This window comes from Neovison vison, chromosome 1 (genome assembly GCF_020171115.1).
Source record: "Neovison vison isolate M4711 chromosome 1, ASM_NN_V1, whole genome shotgun sequence".
NCBI classification, from domain to species: domain Eukaryota; kingdom Metazoa; phylum Chordata; class Mammalia; order Carnivora; family Mustelidae; genus Neogale; species Neogale vison.
In genome coordinates, this window is record NC_058091.1 from 72,662,865 (window position 1) to 72,688,157 (window position 25,293).

General features: G+C 36.9%; 1 protein-coding gene and 1 non-coding gene across 11 annotated transcripts in view; both read left to right on the top strand.

Annotated features, from left to right (window-relative positions):
• The window catches only part of PTPRK (protein tyrosine phosphatase receptor type K), a 586,903-nt gene that overhangs the window by 254,986 nt on the left and 306,624 nt on the right, over window positions 1-25,293 (top strand). The window lies entirely within an intron of this gene.
• Window positions 13,123-13,337, top strand: LOC122896960. The gene has a single exon (XR_006382451.1). It is a non-coding gene; the product is annotated as a small nucleolar RNA U3 (small nucleolar RNA).

The following is a 25,293-nucleotide window of genomic DNA, read 5'->3' on the forward strand; positions in this document are numbered from 1 at the left end:
ATTCCTTAAATCTTTTTTTACATATCACCTACTTTTTTATAGAGTTTTCCTTATTTTTATCAGTTTTAGTTACACTAAGCAGAACTTTGTATTCTTAGAAACACCTTTAGTTATTAGCCATTTGTGAACTGTTACAACAGAATTTTTCAGGTGGCAAATTTATGAATCAGTTAAGTGGAAAACAAGTTTATCAGCAGATTTAAATACTTTTCTACATCCAGTAATTAACGACTTAGCCTTTTATCCTGTTTGGTTAAGATATAGATGTCCACAATTCAATTCCGTTTGTCATCCAAGCAAAACTTTAAAACTTTCAGGTTACCAAAGACTTTGAAAGCTACTTCAGCAATTACCCATTAGAACTTTGAGACAGACAATTAACCATCAGTTTAGTCATTTCTTTGCCCCAATAGAGGAGCAGATGCCATGCTTTTCCACCAGCAAGGGGGGAGGGGTTAAGCAGTCCAAGTCGGGCCAGAGAACACAGGGAAACTTCCCCGAAACAAAGAGAGTTTCGGCAGCTGCTTGGGAATATTCCTTATGGTCTCTGTCTCGAGTTAGACCAACCCGTTGGTTCCAGTTATAGCCATTAACATGGGAAGTGAGTGAGGGAGAAACCCCCACATCTATTAGGAGAAACTCAGAATCTCTCCAGTGACCTAAAGTGAGACTTAAGGGGGTGGTAAGTGTTTGCCCCATTTTAGAGTCAAAGAAAACACCAAGGACAATAAGTAAGACACACAAAACAGTTAACAAGAAGGACGCTGCGCGATTTCGGTACAAAACCGAAAGCAAAAACTCAAGCGGAGATCCTGGGGGTCCGGATTCCCCCTCTCCAACCAAGGCCACGTATCTCTCTGATACAGGCTGAGCTCCAAATGCCCCGCTGCCCCGGGGCCCAAATGTCCCGAAGGACCCAAATGTCCCGCCCGGGAGGACTACAAACGCCTCTGGAACGTCTTCCAGGGCTGCGAGGGAGAAGTCCGAGCCCGTCAGCTCCTTCTGGCCCCCGCCAAATACAAATGGATCCGATCGAACCCCAAACCAAACGCATGCGCAAATACTCAAATGTCCCGTCCGGCGGGACTACAAACGCCTCTGGAACGTCTTCCAGGGCTGCGAGGGAGAAGTCCGAGCCCGTCAGCTCCTTCTGGCCCTCGCCAAATACAAATGGATCCGATCGAACCCCAAACCAAACGCATGCGCAAATTCACAAGTAACAGGTTCAGACGCAGCCACAGACGCAACGAACAGACACAACGAATAAAGTGCTGGCCAGCTTACCTCCTGACAGTGGGTCGGTGGTCCTTGGGTGGGGGGTCTCGTATCCCGGACGAGCCCCCAAATGAAAGATCCCCCCGGGGCTCCAAGCACCCCGGAATGGACCCCTTCTCAGGAGGAGACCCCCGGACCCAAAAACCAAGCCGAGTCCACTGATCAGATGCAAACAGCACGAGGTTTATTGAGTTGACACAGGTACCTGCGGGCGATCAAGTCTTAGGAAGACTCGCGCGCCAGCCCTTTGTTCAGGGCCTTTTTATGGGGTTTGGGGAAGCGAAAGCATACGTACAGAAGCAGAAACATAGTTACAAAGTTTTCATTGGCTGGTTTGAATGTAAGGCATACTCGGTGTTTGTAGATTGGCTTTGAAGGATCCCGGCCCGCGAAGAGAAAGGTGGGGAGGGGGAGTGAGGAGGGGGAGTTGGACCTTATTACTCAGCAGAGAAGCATCCTGCCTACGTGACTAGGCCCACGTACCTAGGCGACCCCCCTTGCCTACATGACTATGCACATAAGGTATCCTGTTTAAACAGGAGACCAGTATCACCCCCTAAAAGCCAAGCGGTTACAGAAAGGCAAGAGAGCGGTTAAACAATTAACTGGGGGAAGGGTCTAACAGGGGAAGGGCGAAGCCAAACGATTACAGAAAAGCCAAGAAGCAGTTAGTTAATCAATGGCTGGGGGGGGGGGTGTCTATATGCGGAGTCTTTCAATGGAGAGAAATAATTTCTGCCTTGTGATGTAATGTGACTGAATGTTTGCAAATATAGATTTATTTTAGCAAGTCTAATCCTCTTAAAGGATCAAACAGGAAATCGCTATTACCTAGGTATTTTCCTAAAAGTTTTCAGTACAAAGTATTTTTTGAAAAGAATTACTCAAGTAATTTGCTACCTATTTTAAGTTCCAAATATCTAACATAACCACAATTAATATTTTAACACTTTCTGGATTTTTCTAAGTATGTTTTTCATATAGTTGTAATCATAATATACTATCATATCCTATTTAGAAATTAAAATGTTTGAGTGTGATAAAGTTTTACCCTGTCATTTTGACAGTTTTCTATGTATGACCATAATTTTCAGACTAGAAAACATACTTAAGAAGATTTTATAGTTGACTTATCCTGTTGATTTCATGTGTTTTTTTCCTTTTAAATTTTACATGTACATTTTTTATTTTATCATATACTATATCATACCCTTAGACCTTAATTCCCCCACGATGCATTTGAACTCAGAGAGAATGGCTTATAAACTGTATTGTTAAATTTCTTTCTAAAATTGTTGTCTACCGCCAGTTACTTTTTAAACTTCTGTTTTATTAGCTAGTATTATTTTCTTCTTTGATGATATTTTCTGACGTGAGATTCACAAAGAGGACAGGCTTGTTTCTTGGCCACTAACGTCATAAAGAAGCAGAGTTGTCAGATGTTTTCACTGACACTGAGAAGCTACTCTTCCTGGATGCCAAGTGCCCAGGGATGAGTCTACAGAGCCCTACCCCAACCCTCCAAGCCCAGAGGAGACTGAGGAGAAGAGATGAGGTTGATATATTAAAATCCTTGATATTTGACATGATCTTTGACAAATTATGGGTACTAATCAAGAGGAAAATATCAAATGCATTTCCTTTCCTCTTTCCCTCTTTCTGTCTTTGCTTCTGTCCCTGTTTCTTTCTCTCTCTCTCTCTCTTTGGGTCTTTTCTAAGTTGTTAATTAATACAGCCTTTTCTGCTTGGTCATGCTGGTAGTAACTATTATTTACAAATATGCTGGTGGCGAGATGCTTGGATAGGGCTCCGAAAGGAGTGTGAGAAGTGATTATAATAAGACTTTAGCTTTCATCCATGAATTCTTTCCTCTACCCACAATCTAAAATTTGGTCAGGGAGCATGTAGTAGAGATCATACATAACTGTTCTTGAAAACATTACAATGAATAATATTTTAATAATTGCTTTGGGGATGCATTTTTGCATTCCTTTTTATGCCTGTCTGAAAGGTTTCAAAACAAACTTGGGAAGAGTACTTTCTTCCAGTGGTTTCAATTAAAAACAAAACAAAACAAAACAAAACAAACAAACAAACAAAAAAACGGAAAACAACAACAGCAAAAAAACCCAAATAATTCTTTGGTTTACCACTGGAGTATGTATCTACTTGGATTTCAGCTGCATTGATCCCTATGGAAATGGCTGTTGCTGTAACAGATTTAACTGATAAGCAATTCTGTAGTCTAAGGAAAGCCATTCACTGGGGAATGAGTCCATTTACTTTGTGTTTTTAATTAAAGGTGTCTAATGCTAGAGAGCCTATTGCTTTCCTCTATTCTCAAACATCACAAATCAATTCTTTTTTATTTTTTTTAATCTAGGGTCTGATTTATATTATTTTTTTTTTGTTGTTGTTAATTAAAATCAGGTTTTTACACATTCAAAAAACAAACTTAAGCATGAAGCAGTTTTTCCAGGTATCTTTTAAAAATCTGCCCTCAGTAGAAATTTGGGAGAATTCTTTCTCCAGGGGCTAGTATGATTTCCAGCCCTGAATTCTATTATATTCAACTTCTAATGGCTCACAGTGTGAGCTACTTCTAGTCTAAATAAGTGCTTAGGCCATATCTCAGGGTGATTAATGACTGAGTGGGAAAGGTAAACACAGCACTTTGTGGACTGAAGATCAGAACAAACCAGGCTGATTCTACTCCCATCCCATCCCCCTTCCTGAATTATTCTTATTACTAAGTAGAAGTCTTCACTTTTTTTTTTTTTTTTTAAGGTATGAATGTATTAGAGTGTAATAAGAACACTGATGGAGAAATAAGGAGGCTTGGGTTTAAACAAAGGATTGTATGTTGTCCCCAATACTTTTTATCTTGTTGAATGTGTCTAATTATTACAGCCTATTAAGAATTTTTTAGCCCGATCTTCTCAGGCAGTTCATTAGATGTGCTTTCTAGTCTTGTGTGTGCTTGATAAGTATTAGTTAGTTATGTTCCCTTTCAAGTGTTTGATAATAATAATAAAAAAGAGACTAAGGCTAAAGACCAAGCCCTGTGGCCTCCTGTAGAATGGCTTCTTCCTGGTTGGTAACAATGTATTAATCAACTCTTTCCAGTATAGGGGTTAGATTAGTCAGAAAGTACACTGCTATGTTATTATCCATCTCTCATTTCTGCATCTTGCCCATCATGGGAGTGCCAGAGATATTGCCAAATGTCTTATTGAAATATGGACAAATTAAGAAATGCATCATTTCCTTTATCTGTTATTCTGGTACTTACTAGCTCTTCTTTGGAAATACTCAGGAAATATTCATTTAAAATATTAATAATATTAATAGAATTTTACTGAGAAGTTGGAAACACTGTTTTATAGGGTTTTTGACTCAATTTATTCAATTTTTAAAATAATAGGACTGTATTTGTCCCCCATGTTCACCTATCAAGTCATTTTATGATTCTCAGAATTAGGAAATAGCACATTGGATCATTCAGCCATTCATTCAGATAGTTGCAAGTATTAGGGAGGGGATCAAGTACTTCTGCAAGTTTTCTCTATAACTTAGGATATAATTTGTTTGGATTAGGAGGCTAGAAATGAATTCATGATAGCTGTTAATTGAAGCCTAAGCGATTGGCTGAACCTGTTTCGTATATCAGCCAGAATGTTGTTCTAACCACAAAGAAAATGTCTGTCCTTTCCCCAACCTTTACTTCCTTGGTCAGGAGTCTGTTATGAGCTAGGCTGCCAAAGCTCTGCCTACACTGCCTACTCCAGTTATTGATCTCATTTCGGAATCTGTTTCTATATTACTATTTCTAGAATCACGGTCGGTAGGAATATTGTTTTGAGAGAACAGGTCACATATTTCATTAAGGTAAAATGTGATTGTATTCTGACCACTCTTCTCTTTAAATTGAATCTCACTGTTTTGACAGAGCTTTTGCATGCCTGTTCTCTAATAGAGGACAAAAGATAAAACTATTTTTTTATAGATAGTTTCATAGTTTTGTTACCTCAATCTGAAAGTGGCATCCAGTGACAACTGCTCCTACAGCTGATGGGTTATTTTCCGTTCTCAATGTGCTGTGGCTGTCTTTTATTTAAAAGACCCTTCCAGGTTTCCTTGGTTTATCAGAGGTAGCACTACTTAAGCTTCATTCCAAGTTAAACTTTCAATGTATGTTTTATTGAATTACTTTTTTTTAAAAAAATAATTAACTGAATCAGACAGCTGTTTTCACATTAGTGGTACTTTTCTTCAGATCCACCCTGTTGTACCAGGAAATAAAGAGTAGACTTTACAGGCAGTGGATCATGCATTATCTTTCATTTGGAGAAGATTTAGAAAAACTTTTCTGAGGAGATCTGTTCCTGTGCTATGACCTCACCAGAGAAGGGATACCTTTTTGGACACGGTGAAGTATTTTTAAGGCTAGATACCTTAAGTCTCATAAGAGTATATGAACCCTGTATACATAATTTCTTAAAATTCAGAGTTTATTAAAATGTGTATCTGCATTTAAATGGCACCGTTGAATAGTTTCATGCCACAGACCTTTCTGGAGAGGGAGCAGTCTTGAACTCATTAGAGCCCATAGTTTAAAGAAACAGTATTTGGGGAAGATTGTTTAAAAGATGTGCAATCCTTTCTTCCTCTAGTTTTCCTATATTATCTAAAATGTATTGCCAAATTAAGCAATTGTGGAGACAAGCACAAGGAACCCATCAATTTGCCTCCCAATGGAATTGTATCACTGAATCAAATTACACCGGGAGCTGCGTGCTGCATTTACTGTGAGAAAGCTTCGAGCCCATGTATGACTGTCTAATATGAAGTATATAAATGTTTCTAGTAAACATATTTGAGCTTTATTCCTGACTTTAAGTGATGTCTTCATTTTTCTCCCCTCCTCCTCTCCCTCTGATTTTATACTCATGGAATTTACTTGTGGTTACTAGATTCTTTCCATAGCCTTTAGTCTTTTCTAGAAAGGGGGGGTGGGATCTAGATAAAGGAATATAAAACATCTGTAAGTAGAAAAGAATAATTAGGAAATAAATAAATTTGTTTTCTTTCTTGAACTTCTCTTGAACTTCTATGGTTAAAGACAGTATTTTTGCTGTCTTAAATAAGGCCCTTGTAAATGCTATTAGTACACATAAATATAGAAATTTGTGTTTAAACTACTTACAGATAGCATAGAACTTTATGTATGTTGCCTCAAGCAAATCTTAATGCTCTTGTTTATTCAACAATTTAGTACCTTGGCATTTCTAATTAAGACATACTATTTTATATTAACAAAGGATTTTAACATTTAACCATTCAGCATTTAATTAAATGCTCATTATCTCATGTGCATATTTAAAATTTTAAAAAGGTTTACATATACCATCATGCTGATTGAATTCTACAAAGTAGACACTATATATGTATATAATTCCCATTTTAGAGCCTTGGTTGCATTTTAATTTGCCCCCCCCAAAAAGGGGAAAATATATCATGTGACAAAGAAAAATAAGTTCTTTAATCTTAAGAGTTTCTTTATAATTCATCATCTGTAACAAGTTGTCTTTTAACATCATGAAATATTAGTACTGAGAGGAGCCTTGGAAAGCAGTTTGGCCAGCCCTGTCATTTTATGGGTGAAAATAGGGTCCTGAATTTGCCACTTATGTGATTTTATACAATTACTTATTGATAGTGAGATTTAAAGTCCTGTCTCTGGATAACCAGTCCAGTTGTCTTTGTATTAGGCCCTATCTCCTGTTGTCTTAGTCCATTCTAATTCCAGAACCCTCAAATAAATGTGAAATCCCCATGTAAAGTCTACTCAATGGGACCATGCTTACCCCCTGTAAAACCTCAAATAGAATGGAGTAGTCTAATCCTTATTAAAACCCAGTGACTACCATCAGGGACTTCAACTCCCAGTGCAGTGTTGTTTTTGTTTTTGTTTTTTTTTCTTTCAGTCCTTCATTATTGTGACTCAAAATTAAATGGCTGCTGCCCTCACTTTTCAATATATTAGCTCTTTTCTCTTTGTAGGCAAATAGACCCAGAGGGGACTGTAGGTCCTTGAACTCTTTCTTTATTCTTCTAAGGCAACATTATGGAATTTGTTTATTGGTTGTAAATAAATGAACAACAAAAAAGTTTTGTAAACAAGCGAATAGTTAACCACCTCAAGGCTCTGAACACTCAGCTTCACACTGAAAACCGTAAACAGATGCATATGGAAACAGTACTTGCAGCATTGCACGCAAAACAGGAGCACAGGCTTTGGAATCATTGGAATTCATTTACTGTACACTCCGTCAAGTTAGTCAAGCCTACTGTCTCCTCTTTAAAATAGCGATAATACCTACATCATAAGTGTGTTATGGTGAATGCAATGAAATAGTGTTGTGTGTTATGCAGTGCTATTGAAGCACAAGGTAATATTCAGAGTACCTACCTGACATCTGATATATTGCAGTCACACAGATTTACTTACTTTTCACTTTGGAAACAGGAGCGTAATGTGGTTTATGGGGTAATTGAACTGATGGTATTGCAAGAGGCTTTCAAATTTGATTCAATTGAATAATTTTAGTTATCAGACCTCACTAGCAACAAAAAGGCCATGTTCATTCGTATTGCTTTTGTTGGTTAGCTGAAACCAGAAATTTGCCTTTTGACTTTTTCTGTGATAATCTAAAATGGTAGAGACAGACATTCATTTTAGCTTAATCAGGCTATTTTACTTTACACTCTTCCATGAGTTGGCCTACATATTTAATAGTAGGCCCACCTACTTGTAACTTTCAGGAGTTATTTCTGAATCATTTGTCTGGACCCAGAATAAAAATGCTTACAGGTCTGTTTCTTTTGTGACCAGTGGAACAACCTGGGCTTTTTTTAATCTGGGTGTGAATGTCAGATTTATGCAAATTTATCTGCCCATGGGACTGTGATATAATTTTAAATTTATTTAGGAGAGTTGTAAATCACAGGAAATAGTTTATGATAACATGGATAGTAAATTTTAAAATGTTCTCAAAAGTATTTTCAAGTCATGTTTTTAGTAATTACTAAATTACCTTAATAGGACTATAGTGATAATCTACTTAGCCTGACACTTAATTGGAGTTGTAATTTTCTGACTTTTATAGAATGTGAATTTCTTTAAAAGTTGGAAAATGTGATTTAGTTTATCAGAAACAGAGTCTAGGCAGGAGGAATGAACCCTATATCTGAACTCCTAGGAATGCAGTTTTTCAAGAAATTAAAAAGCAATAACCAAGTAAGTAATAATATTTTGGTGTTGTAACATATTTGAAATAGGGGGCATTATTTAAACTTTAAACTTGTTATTCTGTTTGCTAACTTTTAAAATAGTAATTATATTATAAAGGTAGGATTTAAACATTTCGAAGAGGGGAAGTTTGCATCTTGCAAAATGGAATCTTGATCTTTTGGTGATGCCTGTCAAGTAGTTTCTGTTGTTTTCACTCTTACTATAATGAATTTAATAACTGTGCTTTCACTAATAATAAAAAAAAGGATTCCTGGCACATCTATGTATGTATGTAGTTGGGAAAGAAGGGGTATAGCTTTGCTTTGTAATATATATTTTTTTAATTTGCTGAATAGTTGTTTGATTTTTATAATGAGAAGAGTGCTTGTTAAGCGTCATACCATTATGAGGTTTTTGAGCCATTACAGTAACAAATTGCTACTTTTGTATTGACCAGTATCCATTTGTCCTCTACTAGAAATCTTTTTAATTGGAAATTCTATAAGTATATTCAAGGCTGATGACCATAGACATTCCTATATGCAAAATAGAAGGATTGTCGGCCCATGACCCTCAGGCGTGTTTTGGTCTACAGTTCAGTCTTAAAGAGATTACAGCAGAAGACTGTGCAGGTTAGATTATAAATTTGAAGGAATTTTGGAGATTTAGGTTCATAATCTGGGGTCTCTGGCTCATTAGGTTGTCCAGTTTTGAACTTGAAAGGCTTATAAACTCAATGTTACATTCTGCATTAAGGTGGAGGGTCTTTGGTTTTCATAGAATGGGTTCTGGGGCTTCAGGATTAAATACTACTGCTTTCTGTAAGCACTTGATATTTTCTTTAACTTCACATTAAAAAAAAATCCATTGTCTGTTGTTTTTAACTTAAGTTTTAATGGCTAATTCATATGTGAATAAGTCCATTATAATCAACCCATGCCAAATATTATAGTTGATATCGGGTTCTTATTTTAGGAAATAGAATTACTAAAATAATGAGTGCTGTTAATATGATAGTACCTATTTTTCTGATAAGCTCCACCTTAAAGCTTTTAGTTTGGTATTAATTTTAAGTTCATTTGTTCCAGCTCTTCCAAATAAAGTGAATAATCTTGTCATTTTGCCCAAGGACACACAGCATTGACCAGAGATTATGCACCAGTATCTTGGAAGGGAAGCAGAGATCTTATAATCGCAGTTTGCAAAATCTGAGTAACGGTTTCTTCAAAGTTGAGAATACCAGTGTGCTAGTGTTTTGTGAGTGCTTTATTCTTTTTCTTTTTTTAAGATTTTATTTATTTATTTGACAGAGAGAGATCACAAGTAGGCAGAGAGGTAGGCAGAGAGAGGAGGAAGCAGGCTCCTGGCTGAGCAGAGAGCCTGATGCGGGGCTCGATCCCAGGACCCTGGTATCATGACCGGAGCCGAAGGCAGAGGCATTAACTCACTGAGCCACCCAGGCGCCCCTTGTGAATGCTTTAAACTTTGATCAAGGAGGGGGGCTTCTGAGCTTCCGCCTGGGTGCCAATAGAGATTTGCACCTGATCAGACCTTTCTTTTTTTGAGTAGATAATAGCTGCTTCTGGCAGAAAGCCAGATCAAAGCCTAGCAGGAGAGATTACTGCATTGGTTTTATCAGCCATTTTCCAGCTACAGCTCTTATAAAGCTGATAACAGGGTGGGGGTGAATAAAGTCATCTGCTTTCAACCTCCCTGTGGTGCTTTCATCTTGATTTGTTTAAGAACCAGGGAGGACAATGTCTATGGTGGGGACACCTGGTCAGTCCCCTCTCTATCCCTGTCAAAGTTTAAAGCACTTAACTAGTAATCACTACTTTGACTCTGGGGTAGTTGGGTAACCACGTTTCCTTTGCTTTTAACTTGGCAGTACCTGTGGCTTCTTCAGCACCTGGTCTTCTGCCAGCTATCTCCGTCCCCTTGGATTAACTACAGAAGACTTTTAAATTTTTTTATTTTTTTTATTTTTTTAGGATTTATGTTTCTCCTGCTATTATCAAGGCAAAGGGCAGCAGCTTCTATTCCCTCCTTCCATCCATAGACCACAGTGCTCAGGCAGCCTTTTGTCTGTCCCTTTTTATTCTTTCAAGGCTGCTCTTGATGATCTTGATGTTAAGGACCTGAATAAAGCATGTCTTACTTGCCGAAAGTTTAGAATTGAAGTTAGAATCATAGCTCTTTCAGATTTAAGGGAAAAAAAAAAAAAAAAAAGCCTTGGTCACTCAGTCCTGTTTTCTTTGTTTTATATAGCATAGATGCAACAAAAAACAAAGGTTATATAAATGATTGACAGCATCTGTCCTGTAGGTGGAAAATGCTCAAATTGAATATGGTGACATTGCCGTTGGCTCTCTGAGAGTCAGTGCTAATTACTTATGGTCATTGTATGTGGCTTTGTAAAGTTGGGAGGTGAAGTGTCATAGAATATGTGTCTCTTTTCTTGTCTGAAAAAATAGTGTTTCAATTTAGAAATTTTCTGAGGTTTCTTCAGTACTCAAATTCTAGGAGATGACCTGGAACATAATTTTATTATTCAAAATGCTTCATTTGTATATGACTATAATTTGCATTATTCTTTTGTTTTAATAATACATGATTGACATCATCAAAATTTATTGATGTCAAAAAAAATCATCTCAGATTGTGTCATCCCTATGGGGAAGCATAATCCCCCCGTTCAGTTATGTTTATAAGATGTTTCCAGGAAACCATCTTGGTTCAGAAGTAAACACTGTCTGCTATGGGTTAAGGATAATCGACTAGCAAGTACAATCAGCAGAAGGGAAAGTTAATTTAATTGGTTTAAAGACTTTCTTGCAGCCACAGAGCATGCTAAATTGATTTTGCCTTATTACATACAAAGAGTGCAGCACATTCATTATACAGCTGGAGTTGCTTCTGGAGAATATTTTACCTTCTACATACTACCACCGATGATTTTAAGAAACTTGAAAACAACAATTTCAAATTTAACATCTGTCAGTTCTTCTCCTTAGAGCTTCAGCAGGTAGTCAAAGGAATGCTGTAAATAAAGGAAGATTTTGCATGAGTAAAGTTGGCTATTTTATATTTTCAGCTATCAGGAATTTAGACATGAATTGTTTATATTTACTCTTCATACTCCAACTGTATATCAGTTTCTGTATTTCTATCGGTGATACATCGTTCTCAGAATCCCTCCGCCTGGAAACTTCGTGGTTGGATTTGACTCAACTTTGATCACAGACCAAAACCTCTCCTCCTTTTTCCATATCAAAGCCAGTTAATGAACTACATTGTCTTTGCCATGTGGTTCATATATGGTAAAGTTTGCCATTCCCACCATTTACCTAGATTTCTCCGTGCCATTCTTTTGATAAACTGGCCTCCCTGCCATCGTTATCCAGACTTTGGGTATCCTGCAAATACTGTAGGGAACCAAAATGGTTTCCCTGATTTCGAGGCCTCTAAACATACCCCTTTTTGCTTCTGGGTGAGTTAAAATGTAACCTTCTTTTGAGCCTTTGCAGCTTCCCCTGACATTCACTGTTTTCTTTGCATTTCAGCAGACTTAGGTAGCTGTATCAATCATGCCCATCTAATGTCATTTTGTAACTACCCTCATCTACCCGGTCTTTGGCTTTTCCACCATCGGGCTTGACCTTAATTTAGCTTTACAGCTCAATACCCCAATTCACTTGCTGACACATTATAGATAGATGCTTTTTGTTTGTTTGTTTAATTTTATTTATTTATTTGTCAGAGAGAGAGAGAACACAAGCAGAGAGGGGGAGCAGCAGGCAGAGGGAGTAGTAGGCTCCTTGCTGAGCAAGGAGCCCTATGCGGGGCTTGATCCCAGGACTCCAGGATTGTGATGTGAACCAAAGGTGTACTGTTAACCAACTGAGCACCTAGGCATCTCTGATGGATGTTATTTAAAATAAGTTTTCTGCTACTGAGGACAGGATCTCTGTGTTTTACCTTAACTCTCTTCTCCATATTGGCTTTATAGGAATGGGCACAAATTAGGTGCTAAAATTAAGAATTGCTTCTTGAGTTCTTATCTCATTTTAAGTATTTACGCATTCTTGATGTATGCTATATAATGACATTTGTTCCACACATATTTAGCTGTTCAGAACATTGTTAATTTTATTACTGGAAATATCACAGCATACTTTTTATACATATAATTGTGGAAACTTAGCTTTTCTTCATGTATTTTCATGACAGATTCATAGCATTTACTTCTAGTTAGTTGCAGGCTTACAACCAGGCAATTTAATTCTTACCCTAATGGAGAAATTAATAAATTTAATGAATGAGGCAGTTACATTTTTGCAGGATAATTTGATTCCAGTTTCCTTTTCTTATAAGATTGATAAACTGGAATTTTAGAGGATATTTCATTAAACTGTCTATTTTATGGTAGAAAATAAATCCCTGACCTCTGGGACTTTTCTTGAACTAATTAGCCCTTACTGTATGAGGTATGAGCCACTTATTACCACGTCGTTCTCCTGTCTGATTCTCACTGGACAAGAATATTACTGTTTAAGACTATACTTTCAGGGATCATTTCTATATTTTGTTACTAGAGAAGTTTCTCTGAATTTGTAGAGTACCCAAAACCACGAGGAGGAGATATAGTATTCCTTCCTGAGCATGAAGCTGACTTTGGGCATTGTGCTATACAACAGCCCTTGGTCATTGATGATCGTTCTTCTTCTCTTTTGCAGAGGATAGCTGGGGATAAAAATATATGATATGTTTATAAAAAAATTAAAAAAAAGAAGAAAAAAGAATATTACTGTTTGATGTGATCTCTCTTGCTGTGTGTGACATCAGTGATAGCTTTCTGCTTATAATTTCACCTGGGCTGTTACTCTTGATGAGGGTTCTAGCACAGGAAATGACTGAAGAAGATCCCACAATGGAGGAACAGTTACAGTCATCTTCATTAAGAGTTTATATTTACCTTTTATCAGCAGGAAGCAAATGATAAGACATAATTATCCCCTTCAGGAGTGTTAAAAATACTGTTCTCTCTTGCCTACCAAGATAAGGAAAGAAACTTGAAAAGTCTCTCTCAAGGCAATATGTTAAATCTTTTGCTTTTGTTAATAGACTCATCACTGAACACTTTAATTATCTAGTTTTGTCTTAAGAGACTATGTAGCCAGCAAAGAATAAAATAGGGTGCGTTCAATATATTGAAAATATGTTCCTTTGGATGATGTTTGTATCAGAAGAGGACTTAGTACGATGGATAAAATACTGATTTAAAATTAAATGATCGGGTTATTGTACAGTAATTTAACTAGAGCCATTGTGTTTTAGAGATTGTAAAACAAATGAAATGTTAAAAATAATTTTACTGTTCACTGAGGCACAGTAATTATTGCAGAATAATGATTTTCTATTGGTAATGCGGTCAGCAAATATAAGTAGACCTCTTTCCTTTTTTGACTACCATTGATGGCTTTGTCTTTCTGAATATGGACCCTGTTCCCCAAAAAAGGCTGAAATCATAGGTATTTGTAATAGTTCTCTTTTTTTACATAAACTTTAATTAATGGTTCTCTCACTTTCTTTGCATTTTATGTTTCCCCTCGTGTAGAAAATATGTCTTTTTGTGCTCAATAATGAATGACCCTTGAAACTTAGTGACAAATGTAGGTTAATTTAAGTTATCATCATCAATTTAACGAGCACCTCTGGTAATACATTTTTCACTTTTAAAAAATTGTATCATGAAGCAAAATGTGTTTCTCTGGGAAACAGCAATGATTATAAGATAATCACACACCTCTAGGGCATAAGTATGGGAAAGGTACAGGCAAATGTATCTATTCCTTTGACATAATGATTATTTCATAATAACCAAGTGCTTCCATTTCAGTCTTCTCTGCTAACACTATCTCATTTTTTCCCCTATTCTATTAGGCTGAAAGAGGAATAATAGAATTTTTCTCATGTGCTAAAATATGATGCTGGAACTTTTGTGATGGTTCAGTATATATTTCAGCTGAACTGTATATTTCCTTATAATCAAAAGGAAATCAGAATGGTCCTTTAGTCCAAGTAGTTGATATAATAGAGAGAATAGATGTTCCTTAAGCTACTTTGTTCATACCTTTCCCAATACTACTCCCAGATCTTTTTTCATAAATCTCCAATTTCAACTTCTATTTTATTGCTAGTGACAGTTTTGAAATATATTCTTGTTTGTGTGGATTCATTCTATTTGGAATATTTAAACTACAAATGAATATTATACTCAGTGTTTCAAGGATGGTGCATAGCCAGAGTCCCGAAGTCACTGACAAGGGAATTGTATATGTTGTCGTTGATAAGTGTGGAGTTTTGTGTGCTGTTTGGTTTAGTTACTTAGTATAAACTTTTCTGGGAAGCTATTTTGTGCATTATTGGTAATAGTTAAATATGGGAGAAAGAGTTGCACAATGTTAGGGACGATGGGCCATAGGATCAAATCTAGTTATGATAAAATCCCAGCTGAATCCCTTGCTATATCTTTCTCTGTACAACTTATTTATTGTGTCTAGGCTGCAAATTTGTTCAGAACTGTCTGGCAGATAAGTGTTCAGTGAATAGCAGTTGTTTGTTTTTTCTCTCCGGCGTTTGCCTTCCTGTCCATAAGTTTGGTTGGAGTATGTATGTTGGATGGGCGGGTAGGTGTGTTTGAGGAGGTGGTTAATAGTTTTGTATAACCAACAGAAATCAGGATATCCAGTTATTTTTGTATTCCTGAGGATAGCATGAGTAACTCAAAAGATTCCTGAACTCGGTCAGTATGACTCTTTTTGTCAACAGACTAAAGGCCTTTGCTGAGAGCTGCAGTGTGTAGGAAGCCTCACTGAAGCTAGGATCTTTCTTAGCTAGGAGATGAATGTATTGAGTGCCAGTCCTATGTTAGAACAGTTCATGTGTTATCACATGACCCCTTTGAATCAACCTTGTGTTTCACAGAATGAACGGGGGGTGTGGGATGCATATGTGATACTTACAGAATCACACAGTAAGTGATGACCTGAGATCACAGCCCAGGAGGGTCAAGGCTGTATTGTAAACTTAGTAGAAAAGCTGGGCTCCATTTTCAAGGTCAGTTTGAAAGCTTCCTCTTTTGGTTAGAACATTTTCATCACTTTAGACAATAATATCTCATGTTCACTGAATTAGCTAACTGTGGCTATTTTTTAATTTATGTGTTACATATGGATGTGCCCACATGTTTTTATTCTGATTTTATTACAGATATGAACAAATATAAATAAGAAAAGGATTCTTCCCTTCCACCTCACCCATAGAACACTTGAGTTTTAAATAATAGAGCAGTTAATAGGTTTTGGTGAAATAATAAATGAGAGAAATATAGGGGAGAACATAAAATAATTCATATTTTATTGATTCATCTAGCAATTTCTATTCTTGGTAAATTGGTTGAAGAAATGCATTACATTTTGCCTGTTCTAAGATGCATTTATGGCATGCAGATAAATTGGAGACTTTCTTTTTTCCGTTTAGTCTGTACTGACTCATCACTGATACTGATTTGTTATTTTCTGGATGTGCATTAATATGTGGATATTTTGTTTCTGCTTGTTCCTGAAAACCTACATATCAAAATGAATATTTAATTAGCTAGACTTTTATAAAATTACCAGTGAATATTGTAATAAATAATAAGATATTTCATTATAATACTTATTGGCAATTTCTAGAACAGAGTGAGATAATTTTTACATGAATTGCTTAGCAGTTTTTTTCCTTCAGAAATTCCTCTCATCTATATTCCTGCCTGTGCTACTTCAATTTTGGGTTTTCACTTTCTTCCACATGGAAGCCTGGTTTGTTCGGCAAACTTGGAAATGTTTAGAAGCATTGTTTTCAGGAAGCACATCAAAGCTTGACTTGAGAGCTGGTTTAGCACAAGTTTGTTTTATTTCTGGCACCCCATAAGCCTTGTCTGAATTCTTCTCTTTGGCATCGTTGTGTGCTTAGTTGTGTAATCTATCCTGGCCTTCCGGACATCTTGCCTTTCCTGTTGATGAAATAGTATCATGGTCCTAGAAGAGACCTACAGATATTGTGGTCAGGTGATTTAATTTCATAGAAAGAATCATGGCCTGGAGAGAATCTTTGACCCAGTATCCCATAACTATAAGTGGCATAACTAGGATTAGAACCTGGCCCTGCCTTCTAAAGCCAGTGTTCCTTAGCTAATAGTGAAGTTTAGTCAAATTTTGGCTTTTAAGGGAGCATATCATTTAATTTCTCTCAGCTTCATTTTTAATATCTATAAGACATGAGTGACTATTAATAATGGTCCTATCTACCTTGCAGCTCTTCTGTTAAAATCAAATAAAATAATGTACATTAAGATATGCTGTTGCTACTATTCCTGATAAGGATGCCTTGCATTTTTGAGTACCCACACCTCTTTGCTTTTGGTGTCAGTGTATAATGGAGAAATGATGCCCACATAGAAATAGCAGGATTGGGGGTGCCTGGGTGGCTCAGAGGGTTAAAGCCTCTGCCTTTGGCTCGGTCATGATCCCAGAGTCCTGGGATTGAGCCCCACATCAGGCTCTCTACTGTGCGGGGAGTCTGCTTCCTCCCCTCTCTCTCTGCTTGCCTCTCTGCCTACTTTTGATCTCTGTCTATCAAATAAATAAATAAAATCTTAAAAAAATAGCAGGATTGAATATATCATCATTTGCATGACATCAGTATTTGAAATAGCAGGCTGTTTTTCTTTAAAGGAAAAGTTACTTATTTTAGTTGTCTTGTTAGCAGTGGATACCTAGCACAATATTCTAAGTAGTGATACCTTAAGCATATATGCAACCAGTTTGTTGAGAGGTTTTGACTCAGGGAAGACTTAACCTATTTTCCTACCTCTGGCCATTTTTTTTCAGTTATACTTAATCAATTCTCTTTGACCTGATTCTTAATGACACATTAGACAAGTTTCTTAGCTTTTGTTCATTTTCAGTTATTAAAATCCACTTCGGTTCAGTTTAAGTGTACATGCTCTTACTTTGTCTTTCATCTGCCCATCGTCACCTACACCTGCAGCTTGTCTTTTGAGGGCAAGGAGTCAGTAGGTAGTCAGTTTCTTCTATCTTCCCCTTGCAAGGACTAGGTTTAGAAGCAGACATAAAGAAGGTAGAGGTCTTCTTTCTTAACTGGACCTGTGTCAGATAGCTTTTTAGTTCTGATGATGGGTGTGGTCTTTCCTCCTAGCTGCTGTGGGGATGGTTGGCTTGGTATGGTGTTCTGCTTCACACCAGCCTCCTCTAATCTCAGAGTACTCCTTAGACAGAGGCTGTTATGTCCCTGCTGAACTTCTGGCAAGTGACCCACTACTTCAACCTTTCCAGCAGGGGTGATCCCTCACTTAGCTGTTGTCTGAAAAGAACTTAGAGAGCCCTGGCACAATGTCTACCAGGTACTTCTCCATATAGAGAAAGGCGGACTTCCTCCACATCCCCAGGCAAACTTCCATTCACCTTTTAGGCACAGTAGCGCTGTGCAGTAGCTGGCTTATACTGGCTTCTAAGAACGAATTGTTAAATTTTCAGGAATTTTGTGATCTTGGAATTAAACATGGGCGCTACTAATGACATCATGGAAGTGAATAATCAGATAGGTTATATTAAAAACAAAGTAATAAATACTCAAAACTTAATACTCCCTATTTTATTTTATTAAATCATCTATGCTCTTGATGTTGTTTGTGTCTGTTGTGTTTTTATGGTAGAAATATGGCAGAGAACCTGCTCCTGCCCATCTCTTCATTGTGCATTCAGTAGCTTCGCATTGGTAACCTGAAATTGCCATCGTGAGAGGATTTCTGTCCCTGAAATCAACAAGGGCCACCAACCAGGACCTGTCATCTCCCAGTCACTTGCTGAGTACTTACCAGCAGACCACTGAGCTCACATTTTGCCCTTTCTGGTCCTACTGCTTTAGGTCATCCCAGCAAATGTCTCTGCGTTAACAGTCTCAACAAGGAGAAAGGGACAGCCTCTTTGTTTTTCAGGGATTTTTGCCAGGTTTCCCCAAGGACTCCCTCAGGAAGGCTTTGTCTAGGAGCCATTTGCCGGCCTCCCTTTCTCACAGGCACTCTCAGTCTTGATGAGTGATTCTTTTTAGAACCTTCTTTTTTTTGGCCCCAGGAAGGTTCCCGTGGGGTAGGCACCTGCTTCCCCTCTCTCCCAGAGGTAGGGATGCCCATGACTGTCAACAGTGCACTTCTCTCCCTTGTCCCCAACATTCTGCTCTAATCATTTGGGTGTGGGAGGTGGTGGGGTGTAGTAGGACCAGGTCTGCCACTGGTCAGAAAACACTGAAGGAAGATTGGTTCAAGGTATTCATGAATTCTCTAGAGTGTAAAGTACTAAGAACATTTTTTTTTGCCCTTTTTTGCCATATTTTGGACTGCAGCTGCAAATTCTTGGGGGGAAAAAGAGTACCTGTTAACCTTGTATTATAAAAGAGACAAAAGGAACCATAATATTATATATTTTTTAGTTATTTCACAAAATAGACTTTTCATGTCTGTGTTTCATACTGACATGTAAATTAATTAAAGTAGAATGTAAGGCTGTGGTCTTAAGTAGATTTTCCAAAAGCAGCTAAGAGTTTCCAAAAGCAGCTACTTCACTCATACCCAAAGTATGGCTGAAATATCAGTCTCCCTTCTCCTTCTCTGCCCTGTACCCCTCCATAGTCCTGTGATTGGGAACAGTTTAGGGTTTATCTTTTATAAAGATAACCTAAGTAAATAAACATTAATTTATTTCCCTAGGGAAGTATTTGCATGCAGAGATTTTAACATTCAAAAGAATTAAAAGGAATTCATTCCTGCAGTTGAAAAAACAAGAGGGTGAATATTTAGGTTTTTAAGCTAGTGATATTGATCAATATTGACATTTTAATTTAAAAATAAGGTTTTTTTTTAAGGCTTGATTTATTTATTTGTCAGAGAGAGAGAAAGAGAATACAAGCAGAGGGAGGGAGAAACAGGCTCCTCGAGGCTCTTTGCTTCCCAAGGAGCCTGATGGGAGATGAGTTCTCAGGATCCTGGGATCATGACCTGATCCAAAGGCAGACACTTAACTGACTGTGCCACACAGGCATCCGTAAAACTAAGATTCTTAATCTGACTCTCTTAAGATAAAAATCTCCAGTCAAAAAAGTATCATTTGTAATTGTTTTCACTGTGTGAACTTATTTGGTTTTAATAATTTAATCTTGAGTTTGTCTCACATTGTTTGAATCTAGGGAAAAAATATGTTGGAAACGAGAGAAAATCAGTGTATCAACAATTTTGTGTTGTAGTATGTAGTATAACTTTCTGCTTAGTTTGTCATCCATCCACATAGTTGGGATGAAATTCAAACTTGTAAAGTAATATTAGACTATAATGACAAACTGCCCAGCCTTGCACTATCCAAATAAAGTGTCCTTGATCGGTTGTCATTTGCACACATGGAAAGACTTTTCTCAGGCTGAGTAGCTACTGGCATTGGTTTCTAGATGTAGCCTTGACACTCTTGCTTGTTGGGGCCATTCAGTAATTAGTGCACCATATAAGGGCCCAACTCAAAGCATTCCTTAAGGGTAGAACCTACTTTCATGATTCCTAGAGAATTCATATTACTCTTACAAGGAAATTTACAGTGACACTCAAGTTGCTTCTTTTCTCTTTTTTTCTTCTCTTTCTTTTTTTGGGGGGAGGGGGCAGGGCAGAGGGAGAGAGAGAAAGAGAATCTTAAGTAGGTACCATGTTGATTGCAGATCCGAAGATGGGGTTCCATCTCATGACCCTGAGATCATGATCTGAGCCAAAATCAAGACTGACTGAGCAACCCAGCATCCCTTCAGTTGCTTCTTTTTACTTTTGGTTTCACTATCATTAATTATCCTAAGTGCTTTTATCCGTATTTCTGACCTTCACTGTCCAGTTGAGGTAGCCTCTATTGAGATGTTATCATCTAAATTTAATTAAAATTAAATAAAATTAGAAATTTGTTTCCTCAGTCACACTGGCCACATGTCAAGTGCTCGGAGCCCACATGCCACTGGGTCACCATATAGGACAGATAGAGAAAACTTGAACTGTGGCACACAGTTCTGTTGAACAGTTTGACCTACACTCTGAAGCACCCCATATAGTACCCTCCCTTCAATAACTGTAGACATGTGGCTAGATTGTATTGTAAGTATTTTGCTAATTCAAGTACAAGTATAGTGTTTCAGCTATATTATGGACTAAAACATCTTAAGGGCTAACTTCGAAAATTAACTGTCATTTGTTACTTGTAACTTTTTTTTTCTCTCTAGAAAATTTCAAATCCATATAACTTGTATACAGAAATCCATATGGATATTGATGTCTGCTGCTACATCTTTAATCATATGATCCAAAGAAATCAAACAGTGAATCATCTAATATGTTAAAACAAAACTGAAGGGTTTTTTTTTTTTTTGATTTTTAATTTAAGCATTAGGTTTGATATATGGAAAACGTAATGACAAGATGGGATTTATATTTATGTAGGTAAAATAGGAAATGAAATTCAGAGCCAGACAGAGTGACAGAGCAAGTGATATAAAATAGAAATTACGGCCAACTAGGCTCAGATTAAAAAAAACTGATGAGTGATCTCAGCCTATAATTTACAAAGAGAGAGAGAGAAAGAAGCTAAAACAATGTCAGTCAGTTTTGTAATTTAGGTTAATTTTGTTTCAGATTTTAGAGAGGAATTGTACCATTAAATGTTAAACTTTTAAAGCACTATTTCTTAGGTGCCTTCAGAGTAACTCATTACGACCTCATAGTTTTGTAATATCTTCCAACATATTTGAAACTTCAGTGACAGCATATTTTAATACTGGAATTAAACTGAGAAAGAACTTTGTTTCAAAATAATTTTCACTTTACTTGCTTCCAACATTAATTTGTTATAATAGTAATTATAGAAATCTCTACCCAGGGGATTGATGAGCTGCTCTCCAAAATGGACATTATACTAGTATCTCCAAGAAAAAGTTTTTACCTCTCTACTTCAAAATAGAAAAGCAGTACACTACAGCTTCTTCCTTCTTTTTTTACCTGTAGACCTGTGTACAGAAAGCATGCTGCATGCCATTTGCTATGCTGGATATTAGATAAGGAAGGATAAGATCATTTTCTCCATTTCCTAGGTCATCCCCATAGTGCATACCATCATCTTTTCCTTGAACACCCGCCATGGTGTCCTTAATTATTGTCTTTGCTTCTGTTTTGCTGTCCCACACACCTCTAATCTCCATAGTCATCACAATAAGCTGCTTTAGATCATAATTCAGATTATGTCACTCCTCTGCTGTAGGCCTGTCTCTTTACACTTAGGATAAAATGCAGGTTTTTTAAATGACATTTCAAATATACTTTTGAGAAAGCCATGTCATCAAAGTATAGTTCAGAGATAAGAAGGCTAAAAAAGATTTTCTCCATTACACAACGAATACATTGATAAATATTTGCAAAAATTAAAATATCGTAAGTTAATAGAGCAAAAAAGTGAAATTCCTCCTTCATATTATTCCACTCCCTTCTATCCAATACTTCCCTTAAGGTAGTTATCTTAAGTTGGGTCTATATTGTGTAAGACCTTTTTCTATGAAATTACATTCATATTGTATGTTTGCTATATGATATATGTTATGTATGTGTGTTTTTTATATACATATATATTTATATGTAATATACACATCTGTTTTTTTATCTGTCTAGTGATTACTGGAACAAATTAGCCTATCTGGAGACTCCAACTATGAACAGCCTTGTTCATTTATTCTAAGATACTTTACAGATAATTATCTTTTTCCCCCCATAATGTGAAAGTGTTAGGGAAGCACTACGTAAGTCCAGGCTTGGCACCTCTCTCACCTCAAACATCTCCTCCCAGCAGTTCCCCCAGTTTACCTTTTTTGTCCCTGGTTGGCTAGTCTCCTCACAGCAGACTGATCTTATGAAACACATGTCAGATATTAAGGATTCTACCCAAACTTCTCCCATGGCTTCGCAACACATTTAGAATAAAATCCATATCTCTAACATGAATTTAACTCCTGGCTAACTCCAAATTAATTTGGCCCCTACTGTATGCCTCCTTCACTTTGCCCTGTGCTTCTGGAATGTTCCAAGTTTGTTTTGTCTCAAAGCCTTTGTGGTTGTTATTCCCTCTGCTTGGAATGGTATTCCTTTCTTCTTCACATTCAGGTCTCTGCTCATATTTTACTTTCTGAGAGATTTCCCTGATCACTGGGTTCCTACTGTTTTGTTCTATAGCTCCCTGCCTCGATAAAACTTTGTTACCGTACTGTATTTACTTATTGTCTTTCTTCCGTATTAGAATGCTATTTATCTCTTATACATGTTAGGTAGTCAATAAATAGTTACATTATAAACAAATGCATATGTTACGCTAAAAGGGTCAGTAGACAATGCAACTGATCTTTTCATTCCATCTTTGTTTCATTTACTTCCTTTTTCCAGTGGTCTTGGATTTCTCTAGTATTAGCATGGGTACTTTGGGGACAGGTAAAAGAAAATATAACTCAAGACTTAGTTAATCTATTAGCCAAGTAAGCCATGCATGATTAACTCTTGGTATCACTGAGTGTATAAAATATTTTGATCTTTTTTAACATAATCAAATGGAAGTTTTAATTATTACCTTGCTTGATTTAACATTATGTAGTGATCCTATTGTAGAAATTTTAAGGGATTTCTCATGGCCTCCTTTTTTTTTTTTTTAACAGAAGAAAATGTACATAGATCTTTTCCTTCCTAGCAGTTGTGGCTCTGTCTTGTTTTAGTCTTCATATCCCTAGTGGCTAGGGTATTTATTGTGTTTTCACCAAATGCTTGGGGAATAAGGATGAATAAAGATTATAAAGAGTATAAGGAGTATAGACATAACTAAACTAGCTGAACTAGTATTATTTTAAAAGTAACTAAAACTGTAGTTTAAGTAAAAAGGAAATGATTTTATTTCCTCTAACATTCCTCCCTTTGTCTCTCCTCAAAATTGTATTTAAATAATTTTCAGTGGTTCTAATTGATATCTGAACAAATTGTATTCTGGCTTATATTCTTTCTGCCAAGATTTGTTCATTATGAGCTTATCAACAGTAAAGTTTAGGTCTATTTACATATCAGAGGCTTCTCTGATTTTTGAGAGTTGGAACTTTGAATTAGATTAGCTCAGTGAATCGTTGTTGGTTTTGGTGACATGTATAGACACACGGAAAGATAAATTTTGACCACTCTCCTATGAAAACAGGATTTAACATAGCGTGAAAGGAATGCAAAGTTTTATTTTATAACACCAACTTCCTTATAATTATATAAATTTTAAAAATGTTTATGATAGGGGCGCCTGGGTGGCTCAGTGAGTTAAGCCGCTGCCTTCGGCTCAGGTCATGATCTCAGGGTCCTGGGATCGAGTCCCACATCGGGCTCTCTGCTCGGCAGGGAGCCTGCTTCCTCCTCTCTCTCTCTCTGCCTGCCTCTCTGCCTACTTGTGGTCTCTCTCTGTCAAATAAATAAATAAAATCTTTAAAAAAAAAGTTTATGATATTTATTACAATATTACATTGAAGTACTACTATGTGTTACATATTACATATGATATTTATTGCATTGAAGTAAAGTCTTTAACACTTGGTGTTACTGTAAATGGTGAATCACTAAATTCTACTCCTGGAACTAATATGATAGTATATGTTAACTAACTAGAATTTAAATAGAAACTTGAAAAGAAAGTGAAATCTCTAAGATTATTTGCATTGAGCAGTGTTCCTTTGTTAGTGCAATTTTAGATTTAAGAATGAACTATATGCATACATGCACACACATGTTTTCCTGGAAATATAATAATACATATTTGTTTACTCCATAAATATGTACATGAGTGTAGGAATAAAATCTTGTTATCATTGTACATAAGCAGTGTGCAATAAATATTTCTTGACTGGCTGGTTAATACCCAAGCATGTTAGGTCCTTTTATGAGATTCCAGTCCCTCAGTCTACTTCTTGCTCCCACAGTGTCCTTTATTTGGGTACCTGTCACATCTTCTCATTTAGGGCGCCTGGGTGACTCAGTGGGTTGGGCCGCTGCCTTAGGCTCGGGTCATGATCTCAGGGTCCTGGGATCGAGTCCCGCGTCAGGCTCTCTGCTCAGCAAGGAGCCTGCTTCCCTCTATCTCTCTCTCTCTGCCTGCCTCTCTGTCTACTTGTGATCTCTCTCTGTCAAATAAATAATAAAAATAAAATCTTAAAAAAAAAAAAGAAGAAAATACTTCAAAAGCATTACAGTACCTTTAGGATAAAGGACAGACTCCTGCTTCCAGCATAAAAGTCTCCACAAGATAAGCTCTCAGCCTCCGACTTTGTAGGCCTTATCTCCACTATTCTAACTAACCCTAAAAGTTCTATAAATTGCTGTGCCAGTAGGTCAAGCAGTTTCCTACTGTCCTGCTTTTTGCAAATGCACCTCATTTGCTCTGTGATACCCCCCCCTTTTTTTTTCTTTTTCCTGTTAGCCCTATATTTGCAAACTGCTCTGGAATCATTTCCTTTTTGAGTCACTGTTTGCTTTCCTAGATAGAAAATGATTGCTAGCCCCTGTCCCTTGTATGCTAGTG